The following is a 10,864-nucleotide window of genomic DNA, read 5'->3' as shown; positions in this document are numbered from 1 at the left end:
GGCGCTCTGGGGGATTATCCCGCTGGCGGGCAGCTGGGCGCATCTGCTCCCTCCTTGCGCCGGTGCCCGCCCGCTTGGGGCACAGCGGCCTTGCTCTCCTGGGCTGCAGCGTGATGCATTTGGGGACGGGGGAGTTGGGGGCAGGGCGTGGCCTGTAGCTGATTGTACTCGCTGTGCTGCCTCTCCCAGCTGGGGCGGGGGCAGCCCCCGGCCTCACTTCCTCTCTCTCTTCCTTCCCCAGCGACCTGACAGTGAAGCTCTGGAGCTGGAGAAGATTGCTGAACGGCCCGACCTAGGCACTGGAAAGGCCGGAGCCAGGGCAACTGTCAGGCTCCCTGGCGGGCCCAGGCCCCAGCCCCTCTCCCTGGCTGTGAAGAGCTGGGAGCGGCCTGGCCTGTGTGTGCTCCAGTTTCCAGGACTCTGGGGTGACGGCGTCTCAGCTGGGGCTTTGTGAACTGCCCGCTTCCACGGCTAGGGGGCGTCGTTCCCGTCCAGCCCCACGCTGGGTTTCCATGATGCACAGGGCTTTCTGCTGACCAGGGCGTGGCCAGGCAGTGCTTCGGGACATGGCCTTGCCAGCCACGGGGAGGACCCCAAGCTGAGAGACTCAACGGGATCATTCCAATCTGTCCCACAGCCCGTTCAGCAGCCCCAGATCCTGGATGTGCGAGAGGGATCCTGCCACCTGCATCCTGCTGCTGGCCTCTGCACCTCCTGGGTGCCTGGGGTCTCATTCCTTCTGCAAGCGGCTGCAGGCCCCTCTCCACGCTTCGTCGTTCAGCAGAGCTGGGATCTGCCGGCCGGTACCGAAATACGGAGAGGGCTTGTGTGCTGCCGACCCCAGCCTAGCACCAGCAGGGTGCATGGAGCCCCGTTCGCAGCACTGGCTGCGGTACCATCCTGGAGCTGGGACTCACTCTGTCCCATCTGCTACCATGTGTGCTGCAGGGGCAGGGCTGACTAAGGTCTAGCACCCCACGGCTCACCCCTTTCAGCTGTTAGCACCGTAGAGCCAGAGTGCTAGCCCGGTTCCCACTAATCACTGGTGACAGGGCACAGTGTCCACTTCAGAAGCTGACTCCTTTAGCCCCCAAAGCCTTGGGGGAAGCCTGTGGTTCCGACAGGTCCCATCCCTTATGCTCCTCAGGACACAGTAGTAACCCCCCTTCTGAGGGCCCTGTTCTGCAGCCCTTATGTTGGGCAGGGCCGTGGGCCTGCAGCGGGAGACTTTGCTTGGCAGCGCTCCCCAGCATAAGGGTTACAGACCTGGGGCCGCACTACTCGGAAGGTGGAGTCTCATGAGCAACGGGGTGTCCCAGCACTGACTCTCTCCCAGGACCCTGTTTCCTTCCTGCTCCTTTACACTCAGCCCTTCCACCTCCCGCTGACCCCCATTTCAGGTACAATCCCCCAAAGAGCACAAGGGTCAGTTTTTTCTCTGAGCTGACAGCGTCTCCCATGCCACCACCCCCTTCAGCCCTAGAAACAAAGTCACTTGCTTTAAGATTCCAAGGCAAAGTTTCTCTCTGGCCAGAGCTGGGTTGTGGGACCCAGGGGAGTAGGACAAATGGCCTTCATCGGTGGCTTCTTCAAAGGCAGTGGGCCATTGGCACTGGGACTGACCCAGAGCGGGGCTCGTTCCACCCCTCCCTGCCATACCCCAAAGTTCCACCCCGCGATTCTTCTGGTGCCCAGCCCTGCAACTCTTAGCTGAATTGTCCCATGCCTCACCCTGTTCGTCCAGGGGCTCCTCCACCTTCCACTACAGCCCTGCTTTACCCTGGGACAATGCCCAGCCTGGAGTGTAGTCTGTCTGCATGATCCCCACCAGGCACTGGCAGGAGCACTGCTTTACATTAAGGTTCTTTTGGTGATGGGCTAACCTTACCCCTGTCCTGCATTTCCAGTGTGAACAGCTGTAGATGGAAACCCAGACAGTAGAGATGGAGCAGGACTAACCGTGGTCACTTTGTCTAGCCCTCACCCTGTGTCTATACTATAGAAGTGTTGCAAACAGCAGGTGCATTTTCCTGCCCGGATAGGATTTTGGAGATGTTAACGCTTGCTACGGCTTTCTCGCTGTATGGGTTGTGGGATCCATTGGAGCGGTCTGTGTTCTGTGTACAGGAGAAGATGTGTAGATCTTTTATACCTCGATGTATTACTGTAATTACAATTATTTAATCAATAAAATGAATAAAAGCATTAAAGTACATCAAAAAACATCAAAATGAAACAGAGGATTGCTATGTACAGGGTGGGAGATTGCATGTGAGTGATGTTTGTCCATCATTATCGATGAAGACCTCAACCACTCATTCTTTCGATGACCGGGCTCTGTACGTCTGAAGATGACTGATCAGTCCGATTCGGGCGTGGAACGTCCTGTCACATGTCGGGCAGACATGTAATGGCACTGTCGATGATGTACAAGCAGCTCTGGACTTGCGCAGCTCACTCTTTTTTTCAGCCTCAGCAATTCGCCTCGCCTCAGAGGTATTACTGCCTGTGTGAATGAATGTATAGCCACAGCCTGACTGGGACAGCTGTCCTTCGTTAGCAAGGCGAGTTTCGCTAAGGGCTGCAATGTCAATGTTGTAGCGTGCGAGCTCTCTAGCGACACGTGCTTTTCTTCTCTCCGGTCTATCTGCCGTGATGTTGTCCAGTAACGTGTGCACATTCCATGTGCCAATAGTGATCGGTGTCACTCTAAGTTTTGTTTTTATACGACCGCTTTTGGGGGATCCCCGCCAGCCGCGGTATGCTGGCCAGGGTAAGGTGAAGCAGGCAATGCTTAAGGCACCTTTTCTAGCCCCCTCCTCATTCTACGGAGGTGAGCAGTGCAATCCTGAATAGGGCTGCTCAGTCGCTCAAGAAGATGCCGAGCTCCACTGCTGCTTCGGTCAGTGAGGAACGACCATTATGCCTGAGCCGCCTATGTGCAGGTCCGCAGCTACAGCTCCCAGTGTATCCACACCTGCTGCTTCGTCGCTCGCCCATCGCCACAGGACTTGATATGATGTAATAGGATACGATATTATGTCGAGACTTGCGCATGGATTGGATTAAAGTGAGGGAGAGTTGCGCGACGTCAGCCTCACTCTCTCTTCCCAGTTCCTATCTGTATCCAGTGACAAGACAGAAGTCGAGACGGCTGGAGATAGGGCAGGGCGCAGTGGATGACCAGGACGCTTACGTGTCTTGTCGTGCTCTTAAGCGTTCCACAACGCTTGCTGTCATCGCCTTCCTGACCATTGAACCAGGTTGCCTCAGTCAGCCAGATCCAGCCTTCGCATGCAATGGGTAGACAGGCCCTAACTCACAGAGAGTCTCATACTCATCGGCTACCCTCACCTGGTTTAGCCCACCGGTCGAGACTGTCTCCGGGGTGTGGCCGCTGTCACATGCTGACAGCTACTTGGAGCCACAGGTGAGAGCTGGGTATTGTCAAGTGGGGACCAAAATGGATGAGCTACTCCTAGGAGTACGACTGCTCCCCCATCAGAGGTACTACCCCTCCCTGACAACCCCATGTGAGTAGGTAACCGCTCGATAGCTTTCGTCACCATATAGTTTTTGACAGGTTACCACACCCCATCCCCATTGCCGGCGCCGTCCCCATTTTTCTGTGTTTTGCCAGGGGAAGCTTGCGTGCTTGTGTTTTGACATATTTAGAAAAAGTATGAAAGACTAGAAAGAGAGGCTGTAAGGGGTTTACAGCTCCCTCCCCGTCCGTCTGGGCAGGAGACAACACTAGGGTGACCAGACGTCCCGATAAAATCGGGACCGTCCCGATACTTAGGTATTTGTCCTGCGTCCCGATTGATCTTCGGTCGGGACGCTGCACTCCGCTTTTTTTTTTTTTTTTTTTTCTCTCCGCCGGCAGCACTCGGCTGTTCTCAGCTCCCGCCCCCGACTGCCGGCAGCACTGGGCCACAGTAGGGAATTGGGAGAGGGAGCTGTTTGTGTCCTTATACCGGCAGCACTCAGTTTTTTGGGTTTTTTTGCTCCGCCAGTGACCCCCCCCGCCCCCTTTGTGTCCCGATATTTTCTTCCTGTCATCTGGTCACCCTAGACAACGCCCCTCGCTATGATACTTCTGGGATACCTTGGTTCAGGGGAAAATTAGCTCAGTGTTAATGGTTCAGGCCTGCAGTCAGACCGAGCAAAGAGAGAGAGTCTGTGTCACAGGGCAACGGTGACGGATGATCTCTTCCGGCCTCTAAGTGCCCTCTACAGGCTGGTGTCTCGCCTGCCGCTGGTCCTGGTGTACCTCCCAGACCCCGGTACCCCTCTACGTCAGGGTCCTGCCCCCGGCAGTAACCCACTATCTGGGTGTCCAGGGGAACCCTCAACCCTCTAACCACACCTTGCCTCAGTGGCTACTGCCAGTCACTGTCTAGTCCCCGCTCACTGGGGCGGACTGCAGTATATAAACCACGCATCAGCGGCAAGGGGGGTTGGACCAGCTGCCTCTGCCTATCTCTCGGGTGCCCCTCTGCAGCCCAAGTACCTTTTGTAAGTGTAAGAGTATCCGGACTCACCCCTGAGGCGCCTCCTACTGGTCGTCCAGGGAATTAGCTCTCCAGCCTCTGGAGCGCCCTCTGCAGGCCAGTGATCCCCCTGTCCTCTGCATGCAGGCTCCCGTGTCCTTCCCAGGACCCCGGTGCCCCTTGCTCTGGGTGCTGCCCCCTGGCAGTACCCACACATGCTAGGTCTCCCCTCCCAGGTGAACCCCTACCCACTAACCCCACCTCACCTCAGGATAAGGCCACTGCCAGTCACCAGCTAGCCCCCACTCTCTGGGGCAGACTGCAGTATAAGCCACTCATCGGCAAGGTTGGGTTCGGACCTGCTGCCTTGGCCTAGCCCTGGGCTGCCCTCTGCAACCCCCAGTACCCCTTGGCCTATTACCAGGCCACAGCCTGGGGCTATCCAGACTGGAGCTCCCCAGCTCCTCAGCCCTGCTCCACTCCGGTACCCTGTCTAGCTCCCTGCAGCCAGGCCCTTCTCTCTCTGCACTCAGAGAGAGACTCTTGAGCGCCTGCCTCACAGCCTTCTTATACAGGCCAGCTGGGGCCTGATTGGGGCATGGCCCAGCTGTGGCTACTTCCCCAATCAGCCCAGTAGCTTTTCCCTTTGCCCCAGCCCTCTGCCAGGGCTGTTTTAAACCCCTCAGGCAGGAGTGGGGTAGCCACCCTGCTACACACACCCCACCTCAAGATCCCCTCCACCGGGGGGGTAGGGTGTCTGTCTATCCCTAACGCCCCAGCATTCCTCTCAGCTGGGCCCGCAGGAAATCCCTCTCTGCTCGCAGGCTGTCCAGTGCAAGGAGCAGCTGCTCACTTCCTCCATAGTTTGGGTTCCCATGGTTGCCTTTTCAGCTCCCCCATGGGATCCCAGGTTTGTCTGGGGCCTCCCTGCCCCTGACAATCCCCTCTGTGGGGCCCTGGTAGTCACCACCCCCTCCTTCGGGGCAGTCTCAGACCCGGCCCGATCCTCTGGCCTCCCCCTCCGTCTCTGGGGGCTAGGCCGCTTTCCCCGGCGCCCCTTGTGGCAGAGGAGGCACAGCCAGTGCTCACCCCTGCCCACCTCAGGGCTAGCCTGGGCCCTGCGAGTTCCGTGAGGGCACTCCCCCTTCTTGTGCCCTGGCTCCCCACAGGCCCAACACAATTGGAGCCCCCCTGTTGGCGTCACAGGGGGCACTCGAGTCGGTCCATGGTCTGTCTCTGGCACAGCCCTTCCTTCAGGGCTCGCCTGGGCCCTGTGAGGGCACACCCTCTTCAAGTGTCCTGGTTCTCCACAGGCCCAACAGTTCTTTGACCTTGGCACCGGCCTCCTGCCCAAGGTGCCTGGCCCCCAATGAGGTCCTTGTGCCCTCCCCCGCAGCAGCTGGAGCAGCCTGGCTTGCTGCTCGGCGAGACGGGCCAAACGGGCTCTCCAATAATAGTTCTTCATGGTTTTCTCCACCTTCGGTTCTCAAGTCTCTGCATTGGGCAATAGTCCACAGTCCTTGCCTTGGCCCCTTGTGTCACGGGTGGACCGCTATACCCGCATTCTCCACCATATGTAAGAGTATCCGGACTCACCCCTGTGGCGCCTCCTGCTGGTCGTCCAGGGAATTAGCTCTCCAGCCTCTGGAGCGCCCTCTGCAGGCCAGTGATCCGCCTGTCCTCTGCACTCAGGCTCCCGTATCCCTCCCAGGACCCCGGTGCCCCTTGCTCTGGGTGCTGCCCCCTGGCAGTACCCACACACGCTAGGTCTCCCCTCCCAGGGGAACCCCCACCCACTAACCCCACCTCACCTCAGGATAAGGCCACTGCCAGTCACCAGCTAGCCCCCACTCTCTGGGGTAGACTGCAGTATAGGCCACTCATCATCGGCAAGGTTGGGTTCGGACCTGCTGCCTTGGCCTAGCCCTGGGCTGCCCTCTGCAACCCCCAGTACCCCTTGGCCTATTACCAGGCCACAGCCTGGGGCTATCCAGGCTGGAGCTCCCCAGCTCCTCAGCCTTTCCCCAGCCCTGCTCCACTCCGGTATCCTGTCTAGCTCCCTGCAGCCAGGCCCTTCTCTCTCTGCACTCAGAGAGAGACTCTTGAGCTCCTGGCTCCCAGCCTTCTTATACAGGCCAGCTGGGGCCTGATTGGGGCATGGCCCAGCTGTGGCTACTTCCCCAATCAGCCCAGTAGCTTTTCCCTTTGCCCCAGCCCTCTTCCAGGGCTGTTTTAAACCTCTCAGGCAGGAGCGGGGTAGCCACCCTGCTACAGTAGGCCTTTATCTAGGCCTGCAGCCTGGGGTTTTGCCCAGAGCCCTCAAACAGCGCGGGGCGGCAATCGAGAAGGGGCTGTGGCCTACAGGCAGGCAGGCAGAGCAACAGAAGGTCCATTTGCCTGGCCACTGATCAGGGTGGGGCAGCAAGCAAGTAGGGGGGCTCTGGCCTACAGTCCAGCAGAGCTGTGGCAGTCTAGGGGAGGTTACCTCTCTGGTGGGAGAGTCAGCACAACCGTCTGGCATCCGGATTCAGGTGGGAGCCAGACCAATGCAGGCCTCCTGACAACCAGGTGGGGAGGCTACCACTCCTGACCTTGGGTTGCTGGGGGTAGGGGAACCCAGGCCCTCCCACTCACCTACGTCCCATCCCAGGGCCCTAATAGAAGCGGAGTGGCCTGCCACTGGGTCAGCGGGGATAATCCAACTGCAACACACTGGCCGGCTTGTAGTCAATGACACAGCTGAATCTGATTTGGCTTCCCTGGGCTCCTTCCTACACGACCATTCTCTGTGTACATGGGTTCCAGGGTTGTTGTTTGCTTTGGACCACGAAAAAGTTCAAGGAGCTGAGATTACAGAAAAGTGCCATAAAATGTAAAAGGGCTTAAAGCCAATGGGGTTCTCTCTCTCCCTCTTTCTCTCTCCACATACACCACATCTATCTATCTACCCCCATACACCCCCACATCTATCTATCTCCATACACCACATCTATCTATCCCCATACACCCCCTCTATCTATTTATCTATCCCCATACACATATCTAGCTACATCATCCCCCTCTATCTATCTAGCTACATACTCCCCCTCTATCTATCCCCATACACCCCATCTATCTATCTATCTACATACTCCCCCTCTATCTATCTATGTATCTATCTATCCGCATACACCCCATCTATCTATCTACACACTCCCCCTCTATCTATCTATGTATCTATCTATCCGCATACACCCCATCTATCTATCTATCTATCTATCTACACACTCCCCCTCTATCTATCTATCCGCATACACCCCATCTATCTAATCTATCTATCTATCTATCTATCTATCTATCTATCTATCTATCTATCTACATACTCCCCCTCTATCTATCTATCTACATACTCCCCCTCTAGATAGATAGATAGATAGATAGAGGGGGAGTGTGTAGATAGATAGATGGGGTGTATGGGGATAGATAGATACATAGATAGATAGAGGGGGAGTATGTAGATAGATAGATAGAGGGGGATGATGTAGCTAGATATGTGTATGGGGATAGATAAATAGATAGAGGGAGTGTATGGGGATAGATAGATGTGGTGTATGGAGATAGATAGATGTGGGGGTGTATGGGGGTAGATAGATAGATGTGGTGTATGTGGAGAGAGAAAGAGGGAGAGAGAGAACCCCATTGGCTTTAAGCCCTTTTACATTTTATGGCACTTTTCTGTAATCTCAGCTCCTTGAACTTTTTCGTGGTCCAAAGCAAACAACAACCCTGGAACCCAGTACACAGAGAATGGTCGTGTAGGAAGGAGCCCAGGGAAGCCAAATCAGATTCAGCTGTGTCATTGACTACAAGCCGGCCAGTGTGGTGCAGTTGGATTTTCCCCGCTGACCCAGTGGCAGGCCACTCCGCTTCTATTAGGGCCCTGGGATGGGACGTAGGTGAGTGGGAGGGCCTGGGTTCCCCTACCCCCGGCAACCCAACGTCAGGAGTGGTAGCCTCCCCACCTGGTTGTCAGGAGGCCTGCATTGGTCTGGCTCCCACCTGAATCCGGATGCCAGACGGTTGTGCTGACTCTCCCACCAGAGAGGTAATCTCCCCTAGACTGCCACAGCTCTGCTGGACTGTAGGCCAGAGCCCCCCTACTTGCTTGCTGCCCCACCCTGATCAGTGGCCAGGCAAATGGACCTTCTGTTGCTCTGCCTGCCTGCCTGTAGGCCACAGCCCGTTCTCGATTGCCGCCCCGCCCTGATTGAGGGCCCTGGGCAAACAGACTCTCTACCATTACTTGGCCTGACTGCAGGCTAGAACCATTAACACTGAGCTACTTTTCCCCTGAACCAAGGTACCCGGAAGTATCATAGCAAAGGGAGTGGTCTCCCGCCCAGACGGACGGGGAGGGAGCCGTGAACCCCTTACAGTCTCTCTTTCTACTCATTCATACTTTTTCTCTAAATATGTCAAAACACAGGCACACAACCTTCCCCCGGCCAAACACAGAAAAATAATACAAAATAAATTTTCAAAATGGCTGACGGCACCAAAAACATACACGACTGGAAATGGGGATGGAGGGCGGGATGTAAATGCTACACAGTGCATGGAAACCTATCAAAAAGTACATGGTGATGAAAGCTATCGAGCAGTTAACTACTCACATGGCTGCGCAGAGCAGGCGGCCAATGGGGAAGAAGCCATGGTCTGGCACGAAGCTCCCAGGGAAGGGAGGCTGGCTTTTCCCAGAGCTAGGGCAGCTGGGCAGCTTCAATGACCGGGCTCTCCTTAGTGCACATTGTTCTTATCCTATGAAAGCATGTCCATAGGCTGCTGTGGGCTGGCGGGTGGTTCTTGAACGCCTCCAGGATGAAGATGGTCTGAGAAGCCAGGCTTTGGACCGAGGAGTTGCTGTCCTGCTGCAAGCCTTTGAGGTCTAAGATTGAAAGGAAGGAAATGGAGGTCAGAGCCACAGAGCTCTGGAGACCCCAGCAAACCAAGCCAGCGCTGTACCTCTCGGCCTGTGACAAGGAGGCAGCAGGCTGGGAGGCGGGAGGCAGGGGACTAGCAGGAACAACCAGCAACCTTCACTAAACATCCCTGCTGCCCTCCACAAATGAGGGAGCCTCCAGACACAGGCAAGAAGTCCCAATGAACCCCATTCACTCATTATTTCTAGGACTGCCCCATCCCTGCAGTATCTGAGCACCTCATCCCTGGCTGTATTTACCCTCCGCCTTCCCCCCAATGCACAGATGGGCACTTAGGTCCAGAGAGGGGGAGAGTCATAAAGGGGGCTTGGACATTGTTAGGCTATGCCTAACTTTAGGTGCCCTGCTGCCATCCAGGAAATGCCGAGGAGGGAGCTCAGCCATTCTCTAGCTCTGGTTGGGAGGCCCAGCTGTGAACCTGCTCTGGGAGTGAGAAGCCTGAGCTATATCACTCCCCCCCCCCGCCATTCGCCAACAAATGTGGAGATGCTGCTCTGCCCTGCACTGCACAGGGGTCCGGGCACGCAGCAAGGAGGTAGGTGACCGGACGTCACCTCTGCCTCATTTGGAGCAGTGGCTTCACCCCAGGCACCCCACGTGGAGGTGACTGCTCCAAACACTGGGCTAGTGAGTGCAAGGGGGGAGGCAGCACCCCACCTCGGCTGTGTTTGGGGGGGGGGGGGCAATCATCTCTGAAGGCCAGCCAGCTCAGGCCCAGTTTGGGGATCTGCCAGGCCACAGCTCTGAGGTCAGGGCTAAGTGCCTTGCACATGCCAACCAGCAGACACGACAGGGTGAGGGGGCAGCTGATCAGGGGTTTGGGGATCTACATTTTGCATCCCTTTGTGGCTCTCGCCCGAGATCATGTTGCTGGCATCGGAGATTGAACCCAGCCCACGGCCCTGGGCCGTTCATCCCCCTAGCGCTCAGTGCTCAAAACAGGTACCACCCACCGTTGCAGATGGCATCCAGCTTGTCCTGGCTCCTCTGGTCCAGCTGCTGGGCAGCGAGCCCTACACATACAAACAGCTCGTCACATCCCCGCATCCCCAGCGAGGGTGTCAAATGTCACCCTCCAAGCAACCCCTCGCTTCCCCCGCCCCTCGCTGGCCAGGATGGTGCTCCCGAGTCCCCAGGGCAAAGGGTGAGTCCCCAGGGATGGTTACAGGGATGGTTGCCAAAGGAGAGCACAGCACCTTGAGGGTTCACTACCAAGAGCCCATGGTGGGGTATGCGGGGGGGGAATGGGGACTGCATGGGGAGCAATGGGGTTAGAGGGGGCCCATCAGCCGATCAGGGCAGTTTGGGGTGAGCTTGCTCCTGCGGACTTCTGACACCCTTGATCCTGCATTGGACAATCAGGAGCCCAAGGGTTACTTATCGCTGCTTGCA

The sequence above is a fragment of the Chrysemys picta genome, unplaced genomic scaffold (genome assembly GCF_011386835.1).
Source record: "Chrysemys picta bellii isolate R12L10 unplaced genomic scaffold, ASM1138683v2 scaf19, whole genome shotgun sequence".
In the NCBI taxonomy this organism is placed as follows: Eukaryota; Metazoa; Chordata; order Testudines; family Emydidae; genus Chrysemys; species Chrysemys picta.
This window is presented reverse-complemented; position numbering follows the sequence as displayed.